We start from the raw sequence: 24,794 nt of genomic DNA, 5'->3' as shown, positions 1-24,794 counted from the left end.
AAACTGTTATAATTTACATATACTTGATTACCTTAGAAATAGAATGTAAACCAAGTGGAGCACAGGCAACGTGTGCTGAGACTGGCACAAGCCACACTGCCAATTGGAAAAAACCTAAGGTGATAGGAATAAAGTCAAAATTAGAATAAACATCATAGTAATGTGTACAGTTTATGATATGCATGATATTTGGATTGCTGGATATAGAAATGATCAATTTGTCAGTAAAAGAAAAAACTAAAATCACAAGTGTATTTATGTTCATGAAAATAGCCCCAATTTACTAGCTAAAAAAATACAGAAAAATTGGAGGAACTTAAACTAGGAAACATATAGTGCTTGATACAATACTCTTGACTCTAACATCCAAAGTGTCTCAATTTACTGTGTGGAAAATTCCAAAACCCAGTGGTTACATTAAAGTCTCATAAAAACCAAGAAATTAGAAAAATATGTGACATTGAAATCACAAAACTGTCCAGTGTCCCAGCACAGTTCTGAGAAACCATGGTTCTGAAGACCATGTACATGGACGTTACTAGGGTATATTAGTGAAGTTTTAGCAATTTCATGATGTCATAATGAAAATGCTGGCCAGAATGGCAGTATGCTTGTAGGGCTGGAATTAACTCACACTTTGATACTGAGGATATAAACAAGTGAGAGGAATAAAATGAGAGAAAATAAATGGTCAAATGGGATGCATACAGCAATGAAAAAAACCCCTTGAATAAGAGGGTTATATTATAGGACCAGTATTTGATGGAGAAAATACTGGCATAGAGATATGGTATAGAGAATTATAATTGGAGAATTTTAAAAATCTAACAAAATATTTCAATTCTGTGAAAACCAGGAAAACATATACATTATATACAATATATAATCTGTATATCATGTTTAATATATTTAATATTATGTATATATCATCTGGAAATGAGCATTATGATAGTAGGGCCTAGTAGCTTCTGAAAAGTTGTGAATGGGAAAGTTGCAGGGACAACTTCCAGAATAAACAAGTAGTTGACGACTTCAAAATGAAAGCACAAGCTAGAATGGGCCCAAGCTCCCTGTGCTAGAGATGGCATAAGACAAGTTGTTGATGTTATACAGAGAATATAACTCAAACACAAACTAAAATATAAAGAATAATTCAAATATAATGCTATACATTACATTTGGATTGCTAAGAGAAGCATTGGGAAAAGTGCATGGAAAAGTCATAGAACTTCAAGCAGATAATGGAATTATTTTGGAAAAACATCACTAAAATTTCATTTATGAAATACTAAAAAAGTAGAAACATAAATCGAAAACAATTCTTATTACCTAATAAAACAATTAAAAGTAAACATACAAGTATTTCAATCTAGCTTATTGAAAACTTCAAAGCCAATTTTCAATTTTGTGTCTCAAAAAAAAACCATAAAAAATATATGTTCTTAAAAGTATGAATAAATCTGGTATCCAAAGTGAACCAATATCCATCCAGAGATGATTAGTAAGAGGAGGCAGGAGATTGGGTGAAAATAGAGGAATATCTTAATCCAAAAAAATGTTCAAAACCCTCACTCCCCTGTTAGAAGAAGTTTGGACTACTAACACAGCCTCTGAGAAGGGGGGAGAATGTTAAGTGGGATTAAAAATTATGTCTGTCAGCTGACATCAGCAGTTTTAGTTCATGTTAAATTTTACCATTCTATAAAATAATCAGCTCAGCCCCAAAATTTTACTCTATGATTTTGTAACTCTGGTCAGTCATCCACAATTAGCTGACATTTGCCTTTAATCAAAGTGAATTGTACTAAAATATTAGAGAATTTCAGAACTTACATTATTTCTAGTAAAAGAGCAATATAAACTTTCCCATTGTCTAGTTTGAAAATTGTTTTAAATAAAAAATAATTTTTATGATTATAAAATAAACTGAAACTATGTTATTGTAAAAATTAAAGGAAAGAGGCCGGCACTGCAACTCACTAGGTTAATCCTCGGCCTGTGGCACCAGCACACCAGGTTCTATTCCCGGTTGGGGCGCTGGATTCTGTCCCGGTTGTTCCTCTTCCAGTACAGCTCTCTGCTGTGGCCCGGGAGTGCAGTGGAGGATGGCCCAGGTCCTTGGGCCCTGCACCCACATGGGAGACCAGGAGGAAGCACCTGGCTCCTGGCTTCGGATCGGCGCAGCGTGCCGGCTGCAATGCACCGGCCATAGCGGCCACTTGGGGCTGAACCAACGGAAAAAGGAAGACCTCTCTCTCTCTCTCTCTCTCTCTCTCTCGCACCGGCCATAGCGGCCACTTGGGGCTGAACCAACGGAAAAAGGAAGACCTCTCTCTCTCTCTCTCTCTCTCTCTCTCTCTCTCTCTCTCTCTCTCTCTCTCTCTCTCACTGTCTAACTCTGCCTGTCAAGAAAAAATTAAAGGAAAGATTAAGAAAGGTAGGAGGAGGGAGGGTGGGACTATAAGTGGTAGGGAGGATACAGTGGGAAGTATCACTATGCTGTTGGGTCTGTATATATAAAATACATGAAATGTGTTCACCTTATGTAAATAAGAATTTTTTTAAAAATAGCAGCAGTCACAAATAATGGAGCAAGGACATAAGCATTAGTCTTAGCTCCTTGCTAAATGACTGAAAGCACATCCAGACCCCTGAGCGACTTCCAAGCCCCTTGCATTCTTGCTCAAACCAGCTCAACCCCTCCTCAGTCACTTAGCCATCAATTGTCTTTAAACATAAAAGGACATTATGTAAGTGCCATACATTTTATATGTTAAGGAAAATATTAATAGCGATATCGTTGTTGATGCCTCATCCTTGTTGATTATTTGTAGTGTTTATTTGGTCATTTGGAATTTTTAGATGTTTTCAGATGTTTGTATTCTTTAGGATTCCCTGATTTTCAACATGTTAAACATATAGTGTCGGAGGCCACCTGACAAACCACACGGAGACGCAGCACTCAGTCAATTCATCACCACATTTATTGCCTGGTTGCGTTCCAGGCCAAAGTAGGGGGCCTGGCGATGAGGGACTGGAGGCCGTCTCCCTGGGGAAACTCTTCAGCCTCCAGCAGGGAGCACCAAGAAGAACAAGGATATATACCCCAGGCCCCATACAGATAACATTCATTGTGTGCAATCATGCATAGCACAGGAACAAAACAAGTTTACAAGGTAGCAAAGATCAGGGTACAAGCTCTGCTGATAGAGCAAAGAACTTCATAAACCTTCATCAGAAGTCACATCCCGCCTGCAGGAATGTGGGACGAAAAGTTTTGTGGCTTCAGAACAATAAGCAGAGGAAACAGGATTAGATAAAGGACAGCCTCAGCCTGCTGCACCTCAAGTTGGGCCAGGGCCACTAGCCCCGACAATATAGGAGTTTTAGTGGCACCCAAATAAGTTCTTTCCTTTCAGCCCACATTCCTGAATGCAGCTGTCTGGAAATAAGTTCTATCAGCTATTCCAGTGTTACTCCAAACAAGTAAAATCTCTATGCATTTCAAGGAAATCAATTAATGCTGCTTCCCACTCAGTTTCTCTCTATTTCCTATCGAGAAATTCTAGAGCACAGCTGATAAGGGTGTTTTAACTTAAATTCCACAGATGCAGTCCTTTTAAACATTAATAATATTTATTCTCCTCACATTCTATATCCCATGGGTATCCTTTTCCAGAATGATTTAATTTCAGTTGAAAAATCTGTCAAGTCTTTTCACAATTACACTTTGGTACAACCATATAGATTCACAGATGGATTGCTCTACTGTGTCAGTCTGACTGTGGCATATATGTGGTCTTGTGATAGAACTTCTAACAACTTTAGTTTTCAAAATATTTAACTGTTAACTTCTTCACCAATATTCCAGCTTCCTCTTAAGTTAATTTTCAGCTAATGAACATATAAACTTGACTCTGTTTCATGAACTACATACAATATATTTTTCATTTTATCAATTACATGTTCTCATCATTTGCACTTCCTTGTCAAATGCAGGAGCACATTTCAGAGAATGTACCAGTCATCTTTTCTTGTCACTTCCTTTTTGTTGCTATATTCACCTGTGCTTCCACTGCAAGTATAACCTTTTCATAAGTAGGACCTCGATTATGCATTACTTGTTGCTTAACTGACAGTGTTTTTTTTTAAAAACTTTTATTTAATGAATATAAATTTCCAAAGTATAGCTTATGGGTTACAGTGGCTTCCCCCCTCCCATAACTTCCCTCCCGCCCGCAACCCTCCCCTTTCCCGCTCCCTTTCCCCTTCCATTCATGTAAAGATTCATTTTCAATTCTCTTTGTATACAGAAGATCAGTTTAGTATATATTAGGTAAAGATTTCAACATTTTGCCCATATAGCAACATCAAGTGAAAAAACTACCATTGGATTACTAATTATAGCATTAAATAGCAATGTACAGCACATTAAAGACAGAGATCCTACATAATTTTTTTTTCAAAACAATTAATTTTCTATGCCATTTCCATTTTAACACCAGGTTGTTTTTTTTTTTTTTCATTTCCAATTATCTTTATATACAGAAGATCACTTCAGTATATAATTAGCAAAGACCTCATCAGTCTGCGCCCACACAGAAACGCAAAGTATAAAAATACTGTTTCAGTACCAGTCATAGCATCACTTGGCTTTAGATGACACATTAGGGACAGATCCCACATGGGGTGTAAGTACACAGTGACTCCTGTTGCTGACTTAACAATTTGACACTCCTGTTCATGGCGTCAGTAATCTCCCTAGGCTCTAGTCATGAGTTGCCAGGGCTATGGAAGCCTTTAGAGTTCGCTGACTTTGATCTTATTCCGATAGGGTCTTAGTCAAAGTGGAGGTTCTCTCCTCCCTTCGGAGAAGGGTACCTCCTTCTTTGATGGTCCCGTTCTTTCCACTGGGATCTCACTCACAGAGATAATTAATTTAGGTCTTTTTTTTTTTCCATGATATCTTGGCTTTCCATGCCTGCTATACTCTCATGGGCTCTTCAGCCAGATCTGAATGCCTTGAGGGCTGATTCTGAGGCCGGAGTGTTGTTTAGGACATCTGCCATCCTATGAGTCTGCTTCCCATGTTGGATCCTTCTCTCCCTTTTTGATTCTATCAGTTAGTATTAGCAGATACTTGTCTTGTTTGTGTGATCTCTTTGACTCTTAGACCTATCAGAGCTATCAATTGTGAGCTGAAATTGATCACTTGGACTAGTGCGATGGCATTGGCACATGCCATCTTGGTGGAATTGTGTTGGAATCCCCTGGCACATTTCTAACTCCACCATTTGCGGCCAGTCCGACTGAGCATGTTCCAAATTGTTCATCTCCTCCCTCTCTTTTTCCACTCTTAGGTTTAACAGGGATCACTTTTCAGTTACAATTTAAACACCTGAGAATAATTGTGTGTTAATTACTGAGTTCAACCAATAGTACTAGAACAACAACAACAACAACAAATACTAAAAAGGATAAAGTATTACATTGTACATCTAAAGTCAGGACAGGAGCTGATCAGTTCATTGTTGCTTATAGTGTCCATTTCACTTAACAGGTTTCCTCTTTGGCGCTCAGTTGTCACCGATCAGGGAAAACAAATGATATTTTTCTCTTTGGGACTGGCTTAATTCACTCAGCATGATGTTTTCCAGATTGCTCCATCTTGTTGCAAATGACTGGGTTTCGTTGTTTCTTACTGCTGTATAGTATTCTATGGAGTACATGTCCCATAATTTCTTTATCCAGTCTACTGTTGATGGGCATTTGGGTTCGTTCCAGGTCTTAGCTATTGTGAATTGAGCTGCAATAAACCTTAATGTGCAGATGGCTTTTTTGTTTGCCAAATTAATTTCCTTTGGGTAAATTCCAAGAAGTGGGATGGCTGGGTTGTATGGTAGGGTTATGTTCAGGTTTCTGAGGAATCTCCAGACAGACTTCCATAGTGGCTTAACCAGTTTGCATTCCCACCAACAGTGGGTTAGTGTCCCTTTTTCCCCACATCCTCTCCAGCATCTGTTGTTGGTAGATTTCTGAATGTGAGCCATTCTCACCGGGGTGAGATGGAACCTCATTGTGGTTTTGATTTGCATTTCTCTGATTGCTAGTGATCTTGAACATTTTTTCATGTGTCTGTTGGCCATTTGGATTTCCTCTTTTGAAAAATGTCTATTGAGGTCCTTGGCCCATCTCTTAAGTGGGTTGTTTGTTTTGATGTTGTGGAGTCTCTTGATTCCTTTGTAGATTCTGGTTATCAATCCTTTATCTGTAGTATAGTTTGCGAATATTTTTTCCCATTCTGTTGGTTGCCTCTTCACTTTCCTGACTGTTTCTTTTGAAGTACAGAAACTTCTCAATTTGATGCAATCCCAAATGTTAATTTTGGTTTTGACTGCCTGTGCTGTTGGAGTATTTTCCAGGAAGTCTTTGCCTGTGCCTATATCTTGCAGGGTTTCTCCAATGCTCTCTAATAATTTGATGGTTTCAGGTCATAGATTTAAGTCTTTAATCCATGTTGAGTGAATTTTTGTGTAAGGTGATAGGTATGGGTCTTGCTTCAAGCTTCTGCATGTGGAAATCCAATTTTTCCAGCACCATTTATTGAATAGACTGTCCTTATTCCAGGGATTAGATTTGGATCTTTGGTCAAATATAAGTTGGCTGTAGATGTTTGGATTGATTTCTGGTGTTTCTATTCTGTTCCATTGGTCTATCCATCTGTTTCTGTACCAGTACCATGCTGTTTTGATAACAACTGCCCTGTAGTATGTCCTAAAATCAGGTATTGTGATGCCTCCGGCTTTGTTTTTGTTGTACAGGATTGCTTTGGCTATTCGAGGTCTTCTGTGTCTCCATATGAATTTCAGCATCATTTTTTCTAGATCTGAGAAGAAGTTCTTCGGGATCTTGATGGGTATTGCATTGAATGTATAAATTGCTTTTGGGAGGATAGACATTTTGATGATATTGATTCTTCCAATCCTTGAGCATGGAAGATTTCTCCATTTTTTGGTATCCTCTTCTATTTCTTTCTGTAAGGTTTTGTAGTTTTCATCGTAGAGATCTTTAACGTCTTTGGTTAAGTTTATTCCAAGGTATTTGATTGTTTTTGTAGCTATTGTGAATGGGATTGATTTTAGAAGTTCTTCCTCAGCCGTGGCATTGCCTGTGTATACAAAGGCTGTTGATTTTTGTGGATTGATTTTATATCCTGCTGCTTTGCCAAACTCTTCGATGAGTTCCAGCAGTCTCTTAGTAGAGTTCTTTGGGTCCCCTAAATAAAGAATCATATCATCTGCAAAGAGGGATAGTTTGAGTTCGTCCTTCCCGATTTGTATCCCTTTAATTTCTTTTTCTTGCCTAATGGCTCTGGCCAAAACTTCCAGAACTATATTGAATAGCAGTGGTGAGAGAGGGCATCCCTGTCTGGTACCAGATTTCAGTGGAAATGCTTCCAACTTTTCCCCATTCAATAGGATGTTGGCCGTGGGTTTTTCATATATTGCTTTGATTGTATTAAGGAATGTTCCTTCCATGCCCAGTTTGCTTAGAGTTTTCATCATGAAAGGGTGTTGTATTTTATCAAATGCTTTCTCTGCATCTATTGAGAGAATCATATGGTTTTTCTTCTGCAGTCTGTTAATGTAGTGTATTACGTTGATTGTTTTGCGAATGTTGAACCATCCCTGCATACCGGGGATGAATCCCACTTGGTCTGGGTGGATGATCTTTCTGATGTGTTGTTGCATTCTATTGGCCAGAATTTTATTGAGGATTTTTGCATCTATGTTCATCAGGGATATTGGTCTGTAATTCTCTTTCAATGTTGCGTCTCTTTCTGGCTTAGGAATTAAGGTGATGGTGGCTTCATAGAAAGAATTTGGGAGGATTCCCTCTTTTTCGATTGCTCTGAATAGTTTGAGAAGAATTGGAGTTAGTTCTTCTCTAAATATCTGGTAGAACTCAGCAGTGAATCCATCTGGCCCTGGGCTTTTCTTTGTTGGGAGGGCCTTTATTACTGTTTCAATTTCTGTGTCAGTTATTGGTCTGTTTAGGTTTTCTATGTCTTCCTGGCTCAATTTAGGGAGGTTGTATGTGTCTAAGAATCTGTCCATTTCTGATAGATTTCCCGGTTTGCTGGCATACAAGTCCTTGTAGTAATTTCTGATGATTCTTTTTATTTCTGTGGCATCTGTTGTTACGTTTCCCATTTCATCTCTGATCCTATTGATTTGGGTCTTTTCTCTTCTTTTTTTAGTTAGTTGGGCCAATGGGGTGTCAATTTTGTTTATTTTTTCAAAAAACCAGCTCCTCATTTAGCTGATTTTTTGTAATGTTTTTTTTGGATTCAATCCTGTTGATTTCTTCTTTGATTTTAATTATTTCTCTTCTCCTACTGGGTTTGGGTTTGGTTTGCTGCCGATTTTCTAGATCCTTGAGATGACTTGAAAGCTAATCTATTTGGTGCCTTTCCAATTTCTTGATGTAGGCACCTATTGATATAAACTTTCCTCTTAACACTGCTTTTGTTGTATCCCATAGGTTTTGGTATGTTGTGCTGTTATCCTCATTAACTTCCAGAAAATTTTTTATTTCTCTTTTAATTTCTTCTATGACCCATTGTTCATTCAGGAGCATGTTGTTCAAGCTCCATGTGTTTGCACGTGCTCTAGGGATTCCTGAGTTGCCAGTTTCCAATTTCATTCCTTTGTGGTCTGAGAAGCTGCATGGTATGATTCTAATTCTTTTGAATTTGCTGAGACTTGCTTTATGGCCTAGTATGTGGTCAATCCTAGAGAGGGTTCCATGTACTGCTGAGAAGAATGTAAAGTCCTTAGATGTAGGATGAAATGTTCTGTAGATGTCTGTTAGATCCATTTGGGCTATAGTGTCATTTAAATCTACTGTCTCCTTGTTGATCTTCTGTCCTGTTGATCTGTCTATCTCTGAGAGTGGAGTATTGAAGTCCCCCAGTACTATTGTATTGGGGTCTAAGTCTCCCTTTAAGTCCCTTAACAAGTCTTTTAAATAAGCTGGTGCCCTGTAATTAGGTGCATATACGTTGATAATCGTTATATCTTCCTGTTGAATGGATCCCTTAATCATTATATAGTGCCCCTCTTTGTCTCTCCTAACAGTTTTTGTGGTAAAGTTTATGTTGTCCGATATTAAGATGGCTACGCCCGCTCTCTTTTCATTTCTGTTGGCGTGGTATATCTTTTTCCAGCCTTTCACTCTCAGCTTGTATGGATCATTGTTGGATAGATGGGTTTCTTGTAAGCAGCAAAAGGATGGGTTTTGTTCCTTAACCCAATCAGCCAATCGGTGTCTTTTAACTGGACAGTTCAAGCCATTAACATTCAATGTGACTATTGAGAAGGAGTAACTTTGCCCTGCCATTTGCCAAAGATATTTTCTAATATCTGGTTTGAGATTCCTGTGATCTTTTGCTCTGAGGTTTCCTTCCTTTACCTTCTTTCATATTGGTGACCGTGTTTCTGTGTTTCTGTATGTAACACATCTTTAAGCATCTTTTGCAGGGCTGGACGAGTGGCGACAAATTCTTTCAATTTCTGTTTGCTGTGAAAGGTCTTAATTTCACCTTCATTCACAAATGAGAGCTTTGCAAGATATAGTATTCTGGGCTGGCAGTTTTTCTCTCTTAGTACCTGGGCTATATCTCGCCATTCTCTCCTGGCTTGTAGGGTTTCTGATGAGAAATCAGCTGTAAGTCTAATTGGAGATCCTCTGAGAGTAATCTGGCGTTTCTCTCTTGCACATTTTAGGATCTTTTCTTTGTGTTTCACTGTGGTGAGTTTGATTACGACGTGTCGTGGTGAGGATCTCTTTTGATCATGTTTATTAGGGGTTCTCTGTGCTTCCTGTACTAGGATGTCTCTGTCCTTCTCCAAACCTGGGAAATTTTCTGCTAGTATTTCACTAAAAAGGCCTTCTAATCCTTTCTCCCTCTCCATGCCTTCAGGAACTCCTAGAACCCGAATGTTGGGTTTTTTAATAGTATCCTGTAGATTTCTGACAGTATTTTTTAGATTTCTGATTTCTTCTTCTTTTCTTTGATTTGACTGTTTCATTTCCTGTTCTCTGTCTTCTAATTCCAATATTCTCTCTTCTGCTTCACCCATTCTGTTTTTAAGGCTCTCTAATGTGTTTGCCATTTGATCTATTGAGTTCTTCATTTCATTGAGGTTTTTTGTCATTATCGCAGTTTCCTGTTCCACTAGTTTTTTCATTTCATTTTGATTCCTCCTTAATATTTCATTTTCACGGGAGAGATTTTCTATCTTGTCCATTAAGGATTTCTGTAGTTCAAGAATTTGTTTTTGAGAACTTCTTAATGTTCTTATGAATTTTTTGAAATCTGCTTCTTGCATTTGCTCTATGTCTTCATCTTCATAATCTTGCATTGGCGTGTCTTGTTCACTTGGGGGCGTCATAGTGCCTTCCTTGTTCTTGGTACCTCCGCTTCTATGTTTCTTGCTTGGCATGTTAGAGATAATTTGTGGTGTTTTTGTTTTTGTTTTTTTCTCTCGTTATACTATGCCTCTAAATGAGCTGTCTGTTTTGTTGGAGCCTTAGGGGCTGTGATGGGTGTGGCCAGAGAGCTTTTCTTGTTTCTTGAGGTTTAAGGCTGTGTAAAGAGCGACTCTCCCAGATTACTTGCTCCTTGCTGGGACGCTCTCTCTCTCTCTCTCTTTTTTTTTTTTTTTTTTTTGACTCAGTTGGGAGTGGAGATGAGGGTAGTTGAAATCTGGCCTCTGTGAGTATTCGTTTGATCTACCCCTGGGACCATACACAGAGTTTATGCAGCCCTCAATGTGTTCTCCAGTTTCACTAAAGATACTGAGTTTGGCTGAGCTTTACATATGTAAAATCGCGGTGCTCTTTGTTTTGCTTGGTGAGTGAAGGGAGAGGCCTCTGTTCCCCCTCCCCCCAATGTCTCAGACTTCTCAGGTCTTACCCTCCTCCGTTCCCGCGCTGGCGAGATTCTGTGGCTCTGGCTCCTCTCCCGCCACTGCCGCTCGGCTCGTCTCGGTTGGTTTTCCACTCGGTGGGTTCCCTGTAAGTCCTCTGTGTCTCATCCACAAAATCCGGAAGCGTTTCCTCTGCAGTTTTTTTTCTTGAGTCTTTTCCTGAGGCTACAGTAATTCCACTTTTATGAAAGTTTATTTTCCCAAACTAAGGCACACGTCCTCACTATCCGCCATCTTGGCTCTGCCCCCCCGCTTAACTGACAGTGGTTTTTAAAATTAGAACAGTATTAAAAAACATAAATATAGCAACCATTTTGTGAACTAACAAGCAACATAATATGCTGAGAATTTCATTGGTAATGTAAGTATTTGGGTACATACATAGTTTTATACTGGTTAAATTTTATAAGGTTAATTTTGTAGATATAGGTTTTTTCATAGTCACAGTTTTACATAAGGGATATGTTCAGTTCTGTGGGAAAATCTTTACCCCTAACAAGTTTATAATTGGGATTCATTTTCAATTACTCAAAATAAAACTAAAATAAAACATATTAATTTTATTTTAATAAACTCTGGAAGATTAGAAATATGTCCTCCTTGTGAAATAGCACTGTTGCTCTCATTTCAGCTACTTTGTTAAATCAAATCTTGAATTATTGGGTACAATGTGCTTGAACAGTGCTGCAAGTAAAGCATGAGCCATCCATGCAAGTACTCCTTGATGTAGAAACTTTAATAACCCTTATATGTAAAGAATAATCAGTCATGTCAATTACACATCTGATTCAGAGACCTATCAGTTCCCTCACAGGTTTATAGTTCATTGTTTCATGATTTTAAAACAAATTAAAGCATCTGTAGCTTTTGAAAAAGTGTCACTTTTGTCATGTTTGTGTGACAATAGAAGTATAAATCAGATTTGGTGATGTCTTCTACAGTCTTTGACTCCAACATCTGTTATCTTAGTAATGGTGTCTTAGATATATGGTACAACCATATAGATTCACACATGGATTGCTCTACTGTGTCAGACTGTGGCATATATGTGGTCTTGTGATAGAACTTTTAACAACTTCAGTTTTCAAAATCTTTAACTGTTTACCAATATACCAGATTTCTCTTAAGTTAATTTTCAGCTAATGAACATATAAACTTGGTTGTTTCATGAACTACATACAATATATTTTTCATTTTATTAATTACATGTTCTCATCACTTGCACTTCCTTGTCAATTGCATAAGATAAGAATAGATAAGAATAAGATAATTCCATCTATAAGAATAGATAATTGCGATAAATGAGAAAACATTTTTATTAGAGTTTCCCGTCAATGGGCTCACTAAAGAACAGATGAGGATGGGATGACCTAGTGCTCCCAGGCAGACAGGTCCATGCCCTAGCAGACTCTCTTGGATCAAGGTCAAACACTTCATCTAGGAATCTCTATGGGATTAAAGTTACAAAAGCTGCTTTTAACAGGAAGGTACTAGCTTCTAGTAAAGAATATAGGTATGAATGGCTACCCTTAAAGGCATTTAATTTCTTCCTTTAATAATGAGGATCTTGGGGCTGGCATCCCATACGGGCATTTCCAATCTAGCTCCCTTCTAATGGCCTCAGAAAAGCAGCACAAGATGGCTCAAGTACTTGGGCCCCTGTCACCCATGTGGGAAACCCGGAAAAAGTTCCTGGATTCTGGCTTCAGCCTAGCCCAGCCCTGGCCATTGCAGCCATCTGGTGAGTGAAACAGCAGGTACAAGATATGTCTCTCTCTCCCTCTCTTTTTAACTCCAACTCCAACTCCAACTCTCTAACTCTAACTAACTCTAACTCTAACTCTAAAACTCTAACTCTAACTCTCTTTCAAATGAATTGTTTTAAATGAGGCTCTCTTTCAGCCATATCCATGGATCAGAGAAGGAGCTAAAAGTAAAGTGACAGATCTGTGCATGATGTCTAGAAGATATGGGACTTGCTTCTTTGAAACATGATGATAATACCATGTATAAGATGTTATTTTGTATTATTAGTCAAGTAATGACACGAGAGAACACTCAAGATATTCCATTTTCTCCTGCTGCCATGTTCAGCTCTTCTGTATTATCTGACTCTGTATCCTATTTAATCCTCCACTCCAGTGCTGACAAAAATCTCCATCTCTGTTGCATTTGGTTGGCCTTTTTATTTTAAACATTGACCGATAGCTCCCTTGTAGTCTATCACAATAAGACTATACTTCCTTAAATGTGTATATTTGTTTTATAAATTTATGTCATTATTTAAATTATTCTTATACTACTCAATTATCTTTTTGTTTATTTTTTCTTCAGTTTTTGCAGACATCAGAATATCATATTTTCACAACAAATGACCATCTCCTCTACTAGACTAGAAGACAAGATCTGTCTCTTATGTTTCTTTATTTGGCTGGCACTCAGCACAGTGTGGGCACACAATAGGATTCAGGATTTGCCCAACAGTGATTGTCCATGTTAAAACCCAAACTCCAGGGAGGCACTGTGGCACAGTAGGTTAATCCTCTGCCTGTGGCGCCAGCATCCCATATGGGTGCTGGTTCTAGTCCCAGCTGCTCCTCTTCAATCCAGCTCTCTGCTGTGCCCTAGTAAAACAGTAAAAGATGGCCCAAGTGTTTGAGCTCCTGCATCTGCATTGAAAACGGGCAAGAAGCACCTGGCTCCTGGCTTCGGATTGGTGTAGCTCTGGCCGTTGTGGGCATTTAGGGAGTGAAAAAATGGAAGGAAGAACTTTCTCTCTGTCTCTCCTTCTCACTATCTGTAACTACCTCTCAAATAAATAACTAAAATATTAAAGAAAAAACTCAAAAGAGATGATCTTAGGAATCGAGACTTTCAGAAATGATTAAGTTATGAGGGCAGAACCTCATGAATAGCATTAGTGTCCTTAGAAAAGAGGCCCTAGAGCTTTTGTTCACCCCTTCTACCATGTAATGGCAAGAACATCATCTATGAATCAGAAAGCAGGCCCTCAGCAGACACCAAATCTATAGGCATCTTAATCAGACCTTCACTGCTGTGACATAAATTTCCATGTTTAAGTTGCCCAGTCTGTGGTATTTTGTTATGGCAGCCTGGACACACTAGATCACCAACTCTAATCAAGCCTATGCTCCACCTCTGTGCTCTCTTGCACTAGTGACCAAAACATTTAAAATTCTGAAAATGATACTATTGAAACAGTTTATCTAATACCAGTTTAATGTGTTTATCTAATAACAGTTTTATTTAAGACCTAACCAAAATTACAAATATTTTTCAAAAGAGTCAATGTCTTTTAAAAGCTATGTAATTGGGCTGGCACTGTGGCACAGCCGGTTAAAGCCCTGGCCTGAAGCACTGGCATCCCATTTGGGTGGCGGTTCTAGTCCCAGCTGCTCTTATTCCAATCCAGCAGAGTGTTGCTATGGCCCAGGATAGCAGTAGAAGATGGCCCAAGTCCTTGGGCCCCTGTACCCACTTGGGAGTCCCAGAAGAAGCTCCTGGCTCCTGATTCAGATTGGTGCAGCTCCAGTTGACAGCCATCTGGGGAGTGAACCAGGGGATGGAAGACCTCTCTCTCTGTCTACCTCTGTCAGTAACTTTGTCTTTCAAAAAAATAAAATAAATCTTTTTTAAAAATGTCCTTTTTTAAAAAAAAAAAGCTATGTAATTGAGGATTATGAGTAATCACATAATATAACTGAAATTCCTGTAAAAAGAGTACCAGTGAGGTTTAGACCTAAAATTACTTTATATAACACATACATGGCCACATCCAATTTTAATATATTAAAAAGATGTAATTTCTGGATATCTATTATGTAATCATTAATGTTTTATCTTCTATCTTCATTTCTGAATCATTTTATTCAGATTCTATATATCAGCTTTGTCTCTCTTACCTATTAAACACTCTATCATGTGGTAAATTAATCTAATGCTGATAATTACATATTTTAATATTTTTTTTCTTTTTTCTTACATATTTTAACATTTAAAAAAAATCTTAGATATCACCTCACCTACCCATCTTCATTTTAAAGGATGAAGAAACACATGCAGAGAAGTTTTAGTATTTAGTTACTGCAAGTTTTGTCTGTGATCAAAGTTAGAGCTTTTGTGAGAATTAAAACATACAAATTGGAAATTGCCCATTAAGAAAAGAAATAGAAAATCAAGTAAGAAATTTAAGACTGACTTTGAATGTGAAGAGAAAAAGCAAATACTGTAAATATGGTTATTATAAAATACAGAAAATGGCATTACTATTATGAAACTGTCTCATGGATATCTGCAATACTTTTTTTCTTTATATTAGCTACATATTTATTGATCTTCTTTTCACGTTAACAACTGTGTAAAGCCATTTTCTAAATATAATATAGAAAGATAATCAGATTCTCCTATAAAAAGGTTGGTGGAAATTTGGCTTTTATTATTGATGATTTAGTTTCTTTCAGCTTTATATTAATTATTGGTATTGCCACACCTGCAACTCGCATACCGTTTTTTTCTCTGTTCAGCCCATGTAAGCCTTTGGGAAACCTCTTTCTTTGATCCACCTGAACAAAGGAATTTCCCAACCCACCCATTGATAAACTAAGAGCCTATGTTATTGTATGTGTTCCAGGCAAGGAGCAAAGCAGACTGTCTCAGATCCTTCTCTTGGAATCAATGATGGCATCTGTATTCCAGGGCACAGGGCAATTTGGAAATAATTCTGGCTACCCACCATCCTGCTCTCAATCCAAAGATCAGAGTATCAAGGGGATCCCTAGTAGGTGACTGATGCTGTGCCACCTGAGACAAGCATGGTGAGACTTGTAAGGTGCCAAAGGCAAGGGACAAGCCTAGAGGTTAAGCTTCATTAATTTTAAAGATTGATTTATTTATCTGAAAGGCAGATTGAGAGAGAGAGAGGGAGAAATCTTCCATCCAACGGTTCACTACCCAAATGGCTACAATGACCAAGGCTGGACCAGGCTAAAACCAGGATCCAGGGGCTTCATCTGGGTCCCATGTGAGTGGCAATGTCCAAGTACTTGGGAAATCTTCCAAGGCCCATTAGCAGGGAGCTGGATCACAAGTGGAACATCCAGGATTTTACTTGGTATCTTGGTATCCATATGGGATGCTGGTGTCACAGGCCACAGCTTAACACACTACAATGCTGGCTCTAGGCTTTTTGAATTTACAGTCCATCTGTCCCTACCTATGGCAGTTCTTTTGCCAGAAACCATATATTGTTTTTCATTTTCCTAACTGATCTGGTAAATACTCAGGTAAAATTAATGATAGTAAATACTAAGAAATCAGCCTGAATTATTTGGATCCCCTTTTATAGCAGCTCAGTTCACAATAGCCAAGATATGGAATCAACCCAAATGTCCATTAGCTGATGACTGTATATATGTATATATATACATATATATATGTATATATATATGTGTGTGTGTGTGTGTGTGTGTATACGCACACTATGGAATACTACTCAGTCATAATAAAGAAATACTGCATTTTGCATTAAAATGGATACAACTAGAGACCATTATACTTAGTGAAATAAGCCTGTCACAAAAAACAAACACATGCTTTCTCTGATATGCAATAGTTAATATAGAATACAAAAGAGTATAAGAGTGAAACTAACAAATTATGATTTTATTATTGTTTATAGCTCTTGATATGTTCCTATGGAATACTGGTCTTTCTACTTTTTACTTGTTGAACATTATAGTTAGTAGTGCATGGAGCCTGTAATTATAAAGTAAATTGAGAATGTTATTGCAAAAATTAAAGGAACAAAAGAAAGAATGGAAAGAGGAGGAACTGAGGGATGGAGGGAGGGAAGTATGGTTATATTCTAGAACTATACCTATGAAATACATTAGTAAACATTAAAAATAGAGTTTGTCATCACCTTGTGTCTACCCAAGCCACAAGTCCCTGAGGTTAATATAAGCTAGCATTAAAGCAACCAAAAACTGTTTCTCTGGCTCAATGTTCTGTCCCATGTTTGCAGGATGCCTGATCTCTATTATTTTTAAGGATCTCTTTTAATAGAGAGAAAGAGGTCTTCCATTCTCTGGTTCACTCCCCAAATGGCCACAATGGCTGGAGTTGGGTCAATCTGAAGCCAGGAACCAGGAGCTTCTTCTGGGTCTCCCACACAGATGCAAGGGCCCAAGAACCTCTCTACTACTTTCCTAGGCCATAGCTGTGAGCTAGATTGGAAATGGAGCAGACAGGACTTGAATCAGAGCCCATATGGGATGTCGGCACTGCAGGCAGCAGCTTTGCCCATTAAGCCACAGAGCTGGCCCCTGAAATATCTTTTTGTAGATGAGAATTACACTTGTTAAAGGGCATGGGCTTTATCAATAGTTGCTGTGCTGGCCTAGCCTGGTAATAGGACTTCTAAATAAATTACTCTAAAATTTTCATTGCAATAATATGTACCTTTCATAATTCAGCAAACAAAATGTAGATAAAGAGGGCCGTGGCAGATTAAGACATTGCTTGGGATGCCCACATCCTATACCAAAACATCAGTTCATGTCCTGGGTCCTCTTCCTCCAATCTAGTTTTCTGCAAATATTCATGTGGGACAGCACATCGTGGCCCAAGTACTTGGGTTGCTTGCCACCTATGTGGGAGACCCAGATGGAGTTCCTGGCTCACAGATTCAGCCTGTCTCAGTTCTGATTCTTCCCGGCATTGGGGATGAAAGATCTCTCTCATCCTCACCCTCACTCTCTATCTTTCTGTCTGTCTCTGTCACTCTACCTTTCAAATTAATTAATTAAAAATATTGTAGATAAAGAGAAAATTCAGTTTCTTTCATTTGGTCTCCCTCTTTCTCTTCTGATTCCTCTCTAGTTTTCTTTCAAACACTGACAACTTCATTCAGAATTGAAAATGTTAAAAGTAGATCACAGTAAAAATTAAAAGAATAAAAAGAAGGAGGAGGAGGGAGGGTGGCAGTATGTGCAGGAGGGAGGGTAGAGTGGGAAGTACAACTATGTACCTAAGTCTGTATATATTATGTACACTGAATTTGTTCAACTTGAAAATTAAGTAAATACATTAATTTTAAAAAAGAGTATCATAGTACACAGGTCTTGGAGATTTAAGATCAGGGAAAAGATAGCTACTTGTGAAGATAGTCTTTCTTCCTTTAGAATAAGTATCAAGAATATTTAGATACAAGTTTTACAATGTTAATAAATCCTGTAAACATTTATATTTTTCAAATTAATTAATTAAAAATATTGTAATTTTTACAGTAATTCAAAAATCTGTAAGAATGTTCTTTCAAAACATATCTAGTCCACTTCCAATTGAGATAATAGCAGGAACTGAATTTCTTCTACCTGAAAGAACTTCAGACAACATGCAGTAAACAACAGTTCTCAAATCATTGTACACTGACACTGAAAGTAATCCGGGAAACAGATGAAGCAAGACATACAGTTGGCCTCAATTCCAGAATGAGGGGCCCAGACATACTCCAGTTGTCTCTCTGACTAGAAGGTAGAGTTAGGACTCAGGGGAGCTAAGTCAACTAAAACTCACAACACAGAATGACAGAGGAAAAAGTGCAGACTGAATTCTGGAGATCAGCAAAAGGTCCCTGTCAAGGGTTATCAGTCCGTGTGTTTCAGGAAACTAACACAGGCAGCGGTATATAGCACTGAAAATAGCAAGGTAGAGCAGTGGCCAAGGCTTGATAAGGTGAGAAATAATTCCTGTTGACAAGAACCAGAGTAGAAAACCAATAATTCAAGAGGCTTTGATTAGCATAGTTAGAAGGTCTCTACCAGAGAGGGAAAATAGTTCCAAAATACTGATTTAGCATCACTGAACAAGTCTTAAAAGCAAGATCTGAAAGGATCGAATTAATTCTAAGTATCCCAAATACACTTTGAAACAGGAGAACCACAAGAACATTTATAAGTATAGTAAAATCTGTAGCACAGAAAGAGTAATTTCCCAGGGCCAGTGTGTGGTACAGTGGGCTAAGCCACTGCCTGTGATGCTGATGCTCCACTTCCAATCCAGACTCTAGCTACTGCACCTGGGAAAGCAGCAAAAGATGACTCAAATGCTTGGACCCCTGGATGCATGTGGGAGACCCAGAAGAAGCTCCTGGTCTCTGGCTTCTGGCTTCAGCCTGACTCAGTCCTGACAGTTGTGGCCATCTGGGGAGTAAGCAAGTAGACGGAAGATCTCTCTTTCTGTCTGTCCTCCTCTCTCTCTATAACTGTTTTCAAACAAATAAATTAAATATTTTTAAAAAACAACAAATAATGTTCTTATATAAAGATACAAATATAGCTAAAAATAAGGAGACAAATCAACTCTTTGAAAATCACTCAGAAATTACAAAGACAGTAATTTAATTATTTACTCCATTCAAGGAGATAAGCAGAACCTCTTAAATGGCAGTAGGTAAATTAGAAACAAGGCATCATATAACTTTCTAGAGATGAAAACTATGTCTGAAAAGAAATGTACAATGTGTATTAATAAAGACAAATTAGATGTTGCAGAAGAAATTATTAGTGGGCCGGTGCCGTGGCTTAACAGGCTAATCCTCTGCCTTGTGGCGCCGGCACACCAGGTTCTAGTCCCGGTTGGGGCGCTGGATTCTATCCCAGTTGCCCCTCTTCCAGGCCAGCTCTCTGCTATGGCCTGGGAAGGCAGTGGAGGATGGCCCAAGTGCTTGGGCCCTGCACCCTATGGGAGACCAGGATAAGCACCTGGCTCCTGCCATCGGATCAGCGCAGTGCACCGGCCGCAGCGTGCCAACCGTGGCGGCCATTGGAGAGTGAACCAACGGCAAAAGGAAGACCTTTCTCTCTGTCGCTCTCTCTCACTGTCCACTCTGCCTGTCAAAAAAAAAAAAAATATGAGTAGAGGGGCCAATGCTGTGGAGCAGTGGATTAAAGCCCTGGCCTATTCTGGTTCCGGTTGCTCCACTTCCAAACCAGCTCTCTGCTATGGCCTAGGATAGCAGCAGAAAATCACCTAAGTCCTTGGGTCCCTGTTCCCATGTGGGAGACCCAGAAGAAGCTCCTGGCTCCTAGCTTAGGAGCAGCGCAGCTCCTGAAGTTGCAGCCACATAGGGAGTGAACCAGCAGATAGAAGACATCTCTCTCTGTCTCTAGGTCTCTCTGTAACTCTCTTTCAAATAAATAAAAAACAAATCTTAAAAATAAATAAATAAATGAGTGGATGCTGTGATAACTTGTGCACAAGTACAAGATTTTATTGAAGGGGTAAATCTATTCCTCACTGACTTTGACTTTGGCCTGGAGAGTTGGTGGGGGTAGAGCACCCACTTAGGACTGCGAGATGCTCCCCTTCCCACAACCTATCACAGGAGCCCAGATTCAAACTGCCAAGGCATAGCACCAACAGGAAGCTGGCTCTGGGAATGCCTGTGCTCTCTCCATGGATGGCCAGGCTTGCAGAGCTGACAGATCCCCTGCTCCATGTGACTGTGGAAGCCCCACATACTGTAATTTTGGGAATGCTGTGGTTGTGTGACATGTGTGGGGTGTAGCTACAAGTCTCAGCAGTTGATGTGTCTGGCTTCAGAGGCTCACAGTCCCTTGAGTGCCTGAGGTGTGTCATTGAGAGTATTCTGTTTTCACACCAAGGACTGCAGAGATCCGCTATGTGGTCCATGTGCCTGTGTGCATGCAGGGCGCAACCAGTGCAGGCTAGCCCTGGTCACTGACCACCTTGGCAAAGAGAAAGTGAGGCTGTGATCACGCCAGCTGACATGATGATACACTGTCCCTGCTAACAAAAGAGATCTACCATGCCTGACGTGGGTGTCACCATCAACTCTTGACACCCTCAAGCACTGATGGGAGATCCTTGGCCCCACCAAGCACATGACCCTGCATATTCACTGAAGAAACAGATACTTCAATAAGCCACAGAGGCATATTTCAAAGATAAATGGCATCAGACAAGAAAACCTCATTTGTTCTCCACAATGCCTAAAAATAAATGCAGAAATATAAGAAACAAGAACAAGGAAGACAACGATTCCCCAAAAGGAACACAACCTTTCAATATTAGAATGTGAAGACAAAGAGACTGATGAAATCCCTGAAAATGATTTCAAAAGAATGATCATAGATTATTGAGAAACTCAGAACCAAATGCATGAGATAAAGAAATCCAAACACAACAAGGATGAAAAATTTGCCAGCAGATAGAGATACTGAAAAGGAACCAGGGGGCTGGTGCTGTGGTATAGTGGGTAATGCCACTGCCTGCAGTGACAGCATCCTTTATGGGTGCCAGTTCAAGACCCAGCTACTCCACTTCTGATCCAGCTCTCTGCTATAGCCTGGGAAAGCAGTAGAAGATGGCCCAAGCTCTTGGGAACCTGTACTTGTGTGCGAGACCCAGAAGAAGCTCTTGGCTCCTGGCCTTGGATCTGCACAGCTCTAGCCATTGCAGCCAACTGGGGAATGAACCAGCGGATGGAAGACCTCTCTCTCTCTCTCTCTCTTTCTCTCTGCCTCTTCTTTTCTCTCTGTGTAACTCTGACTTTCAAATAAATAAATAAATCTTAAAAAAAGGGAATTAGACTGAAATGCTAGATACGAAAAACTCAATAGATCAAACAGAAAATATAGTGGAAAGCCTTAAAACAGAGTTTTTGAGGCAGAAGAAAGAGTATCAAAGCTAGAAGACAAATCCTTGGAAATAGACTCAAAAAAAGAAGAAAAAAATTAGAAAAATGGAAAACAGAGTTTGAGGTTTATGGGAGATTACCAAATAACCAAACATACATGTCTTTGGAGTTCCTGAAAGCATGGAAAGAGAATGGATTAGAAGATCTATTCAGTGAAATGTTAGCACAAAATTTACCTAATGTGGAGAAAGATAGAGACACCCAGTACAGGAAGCATATAAAATTCCTACTATACATGATCTGAAAGCATTTTCACCACAACACATTGTAGTCAAACTTTCAACAGTAAAACATACAGAAAAGATTCTAAAATGTGCACAAGAGTAATGCCAGATTACTGTCCAAGAATATTCAATTAGACTAACAGCTCATTTCTCATCAGAAACGCACAAACTAGGAGAGAATGGAGAGACACAGGTCATGTCCCAAAAGGAAAAAAAAAAAAAGCTGTCAACCCAGAATACTGTACCATGAGATGCTCTCATTTATAAATAAAGATGAATTAAAGACCTTCCAAAACAAATAGAAATAGAAAGAACTTGTCAACATCCCACCAGCCTTACAAAAGATACTAAAGGATGTGCTCAACACAGAAATAGAGAATGACAGTCATCATTATGAAAGAATGTGAAGGCAGAAAATCTCCAAGTAAAAGTATAAAAGAAATCCAAAGAAAACAACTGGAATATTTATGGGAAAATGCCAGAATTGTCATTACTTACCAATAATAACTTTGAATGTAGGTGCCTTAAATTCTCCAATTAAAAGATACAGAATGACTGAAAGGAATAAAAGAAAAAGGCCCAACAACAAAAAAACCTCATCAACAAAGATACACACATACTGAAAGAGAAAAGATGTAAAAAGATATTCCATGTTACTGGAAAGCAAAAATGAGTATGTGTAGCCATCTTAATTTCAGAAAAAATACACATGAACACAAAAACTTTTAACAGAGACAGAGAAGGACAATTTATAATGATTAAGGGAACATGTGACTATAGTATATATATATTTACCCAAGGCCAAGGCATCTTGCTATTCAAAACAGATATCAATAGATAAAAAAAAGAGACAGAGTTCAGTACAATGAGATTGGAGGATTTCAACACCCCACTTTCATCACTGCACAGATCAACTAAAAATAATCAACAAAGGAACAGAGATAATCTAAACTATGGACCAAAAGGACCTAATTAATATCTACAGAACATTTCATATCACAGCTGCAAAATACACATTCTTTTCAGCAGTGAATGGAACTTTGTGTAAGATAGACTATATGATAGGACATAAAGTAAGTCTCAACAAATTCAAAAATATTTGAAATCACAGCATTATCTTTTCTAATCACAATGGAATGAAGCTGGAATTTGACAACCTAAAAAATTCTAGAAAATATACAGCAACATGGATACTGAAGAACATGCTCCTGAATGAACATGGGGTCATAGAAGAAATCAAAGGGAAAATCAAAAAAATTCTAGAAATAACTGAAGATGATGATACACATGTCAAACCTTATGGGATACAGCAAAAGCAGTGTTAAGAGAGAAAACTGTAGAAATTAGTGCTCACATAAGAAATTAGAAAGCTATCAAAAAATGATCTAACAATGCATCTCAAGGACCTAGAAAAACAAGAACAAACCGAATCCAAAATTAGTTGGAGGAAAGAATTAAAATTAGAGAATAAATAAAATTTAAAAGCTATAAAATATCAGTGAAATGAAGCACCAATTTTGAAAAAGGAAAAAAAAAACAACGATGTACCATTGGTGCAACTAACAAAAGAAATAAAGACATAAATGAATAAAATAAGAGATAAAAAAGGAGATGTTACAACAGATAACACAGAAATAAAGGAATAATCAGGAATTACTATAAACAGCTATATGCCAGCAAATTGGAAAATCAAGAAGAAATGCATAGATTTCAGGGCACATAAAACCTACCAAAACTGACTCATAAAGACAGAAAACCTAAATAGACCAAAGAAAAAGAAGCTACACATGTCATGACGCTGTGAAAATATAAGCCTTAGACCAAGATGAAGCTCTCTGACCCTGAGGGGGCCTAAGCATTAAAAGGAGGAATTTGGTAGAGGCCTTCCTGAGGTGCAAATAGAAAAAAGTCTTACCCTAGGAATGATCAACATCTGATTGCAATGTAACTAGGATTCTTCTTGCTGGCACAAAGTGATGATGTTAACTCTTGCCATACAGCATATAATTCAGTATCTGTGTAGAAAAAACAATATTAGCAACTATGTATGCATGTACAATATTGTATGTAACATTAGAATATCCAATGAAATGTATTTGTGTAACCAAAAATGGGAGAAAAAAACTAAAATGATATATAAGAAAATGTCCCTCTTTGTTTGGGGCTCAGGCTTTTGGATAAAAATTCAATTGGAGGGGGCTGGCGATGTGGCGTGGCAGGTAAAGCCACTGTCTGGAGCGCTGGCAACCCATATGGACACCAGTTCGAGTCCTGGTTGCTCCACTGCCAATCCATCTCTCTGCTATGGTCTGGCAAAGCAATACAAGATAGCCCAAGTCCTGGGGCCCCTGCTCTCTGCATGGGAGACCCAGAAGAAAGCTCCTGGCTCCTGGCTCTGGATTGGCCCTACTCTGCCCAATGCAGCCATTCTGGGGACTGAACCAGTGGAAGGAAGACCTCTCTCTCTCTGCCTCTGCCTCTATGTAACTCTGCCTTTCAAATAAATAAAATAAATGTTTAAAAAAATCCAACTGGACCTTATGCTGGCATAATAGTAATAATAATAGAAGACTGCTTCCTGCCTTGATGACTCTTCCCTGATCAAATACTACTGCAATCCACTCATAATTTATCACTAGAATGGATTTTAATGTGGGCCCAAACAGAGTGGCACAGTGGGCTAAGCCACCCCTTGGGGCACCTGCATCCCACATAAGTGTGGTGGTTCCTGTTCCAGCCACTCTGCTTCCCATTCAGCTTTCTGCTGATGTACGTTAGATGTTGGCTGAAGCATCTGAGCCCTTGCCAATCATGTCAAAGACCCAGATAGACTTC

The 24,794-nt window shown here is 38.7% G+C and overlaps 1 long non-coding RNA gene across 1 annotated transcript in view; it reads right to left on the bottom strand.

Annotated features, from left to right (window-relative positions):
• LOC133754837 (uncharacterized) overlaps nt 1-23,951 on the bottom strand; it is a 33,592-nt gene extending 9,641 nt beyond the window's left edge. The window contains exons 1-2 of the long non-coding RNA XR_009865302.1: nt 23,875-23,951; nt 32-114 (exon numbers count right to left, since the gene is read on the bottom strand). This is a non-coding gene — a long non-coding RNA (uncharacterized LOC133754837). The remainder of the gene's footprint in view (nt 1-31; nt 115-23,874) is intronic.
• Nucleotides 23,952-24,794: the final 843 nt, after the last annotated feature.

The sequence above is a fragment of the Lepus europaeus genome, unplaced genomic scaffold, assembly GCF_033115175.1.
Source record: "Lepus europaeus isolate LE1 unplaced genomic scaffold, mLepTim1.pri SCAFFOLD_29, whole genome shotgun sequence".
Taxonomy (NCBI): domain Eukaryota; kingdom Metazoa; phylum Chordata; class Mammalia; order Lagomorpha; family Leporidae; genus Lepus; species Lepus europaeus.
Note: the sequence above shows the minus strand (reverse complement) of the source record. Positions and strands in the feature narration are given on the sequence as shown.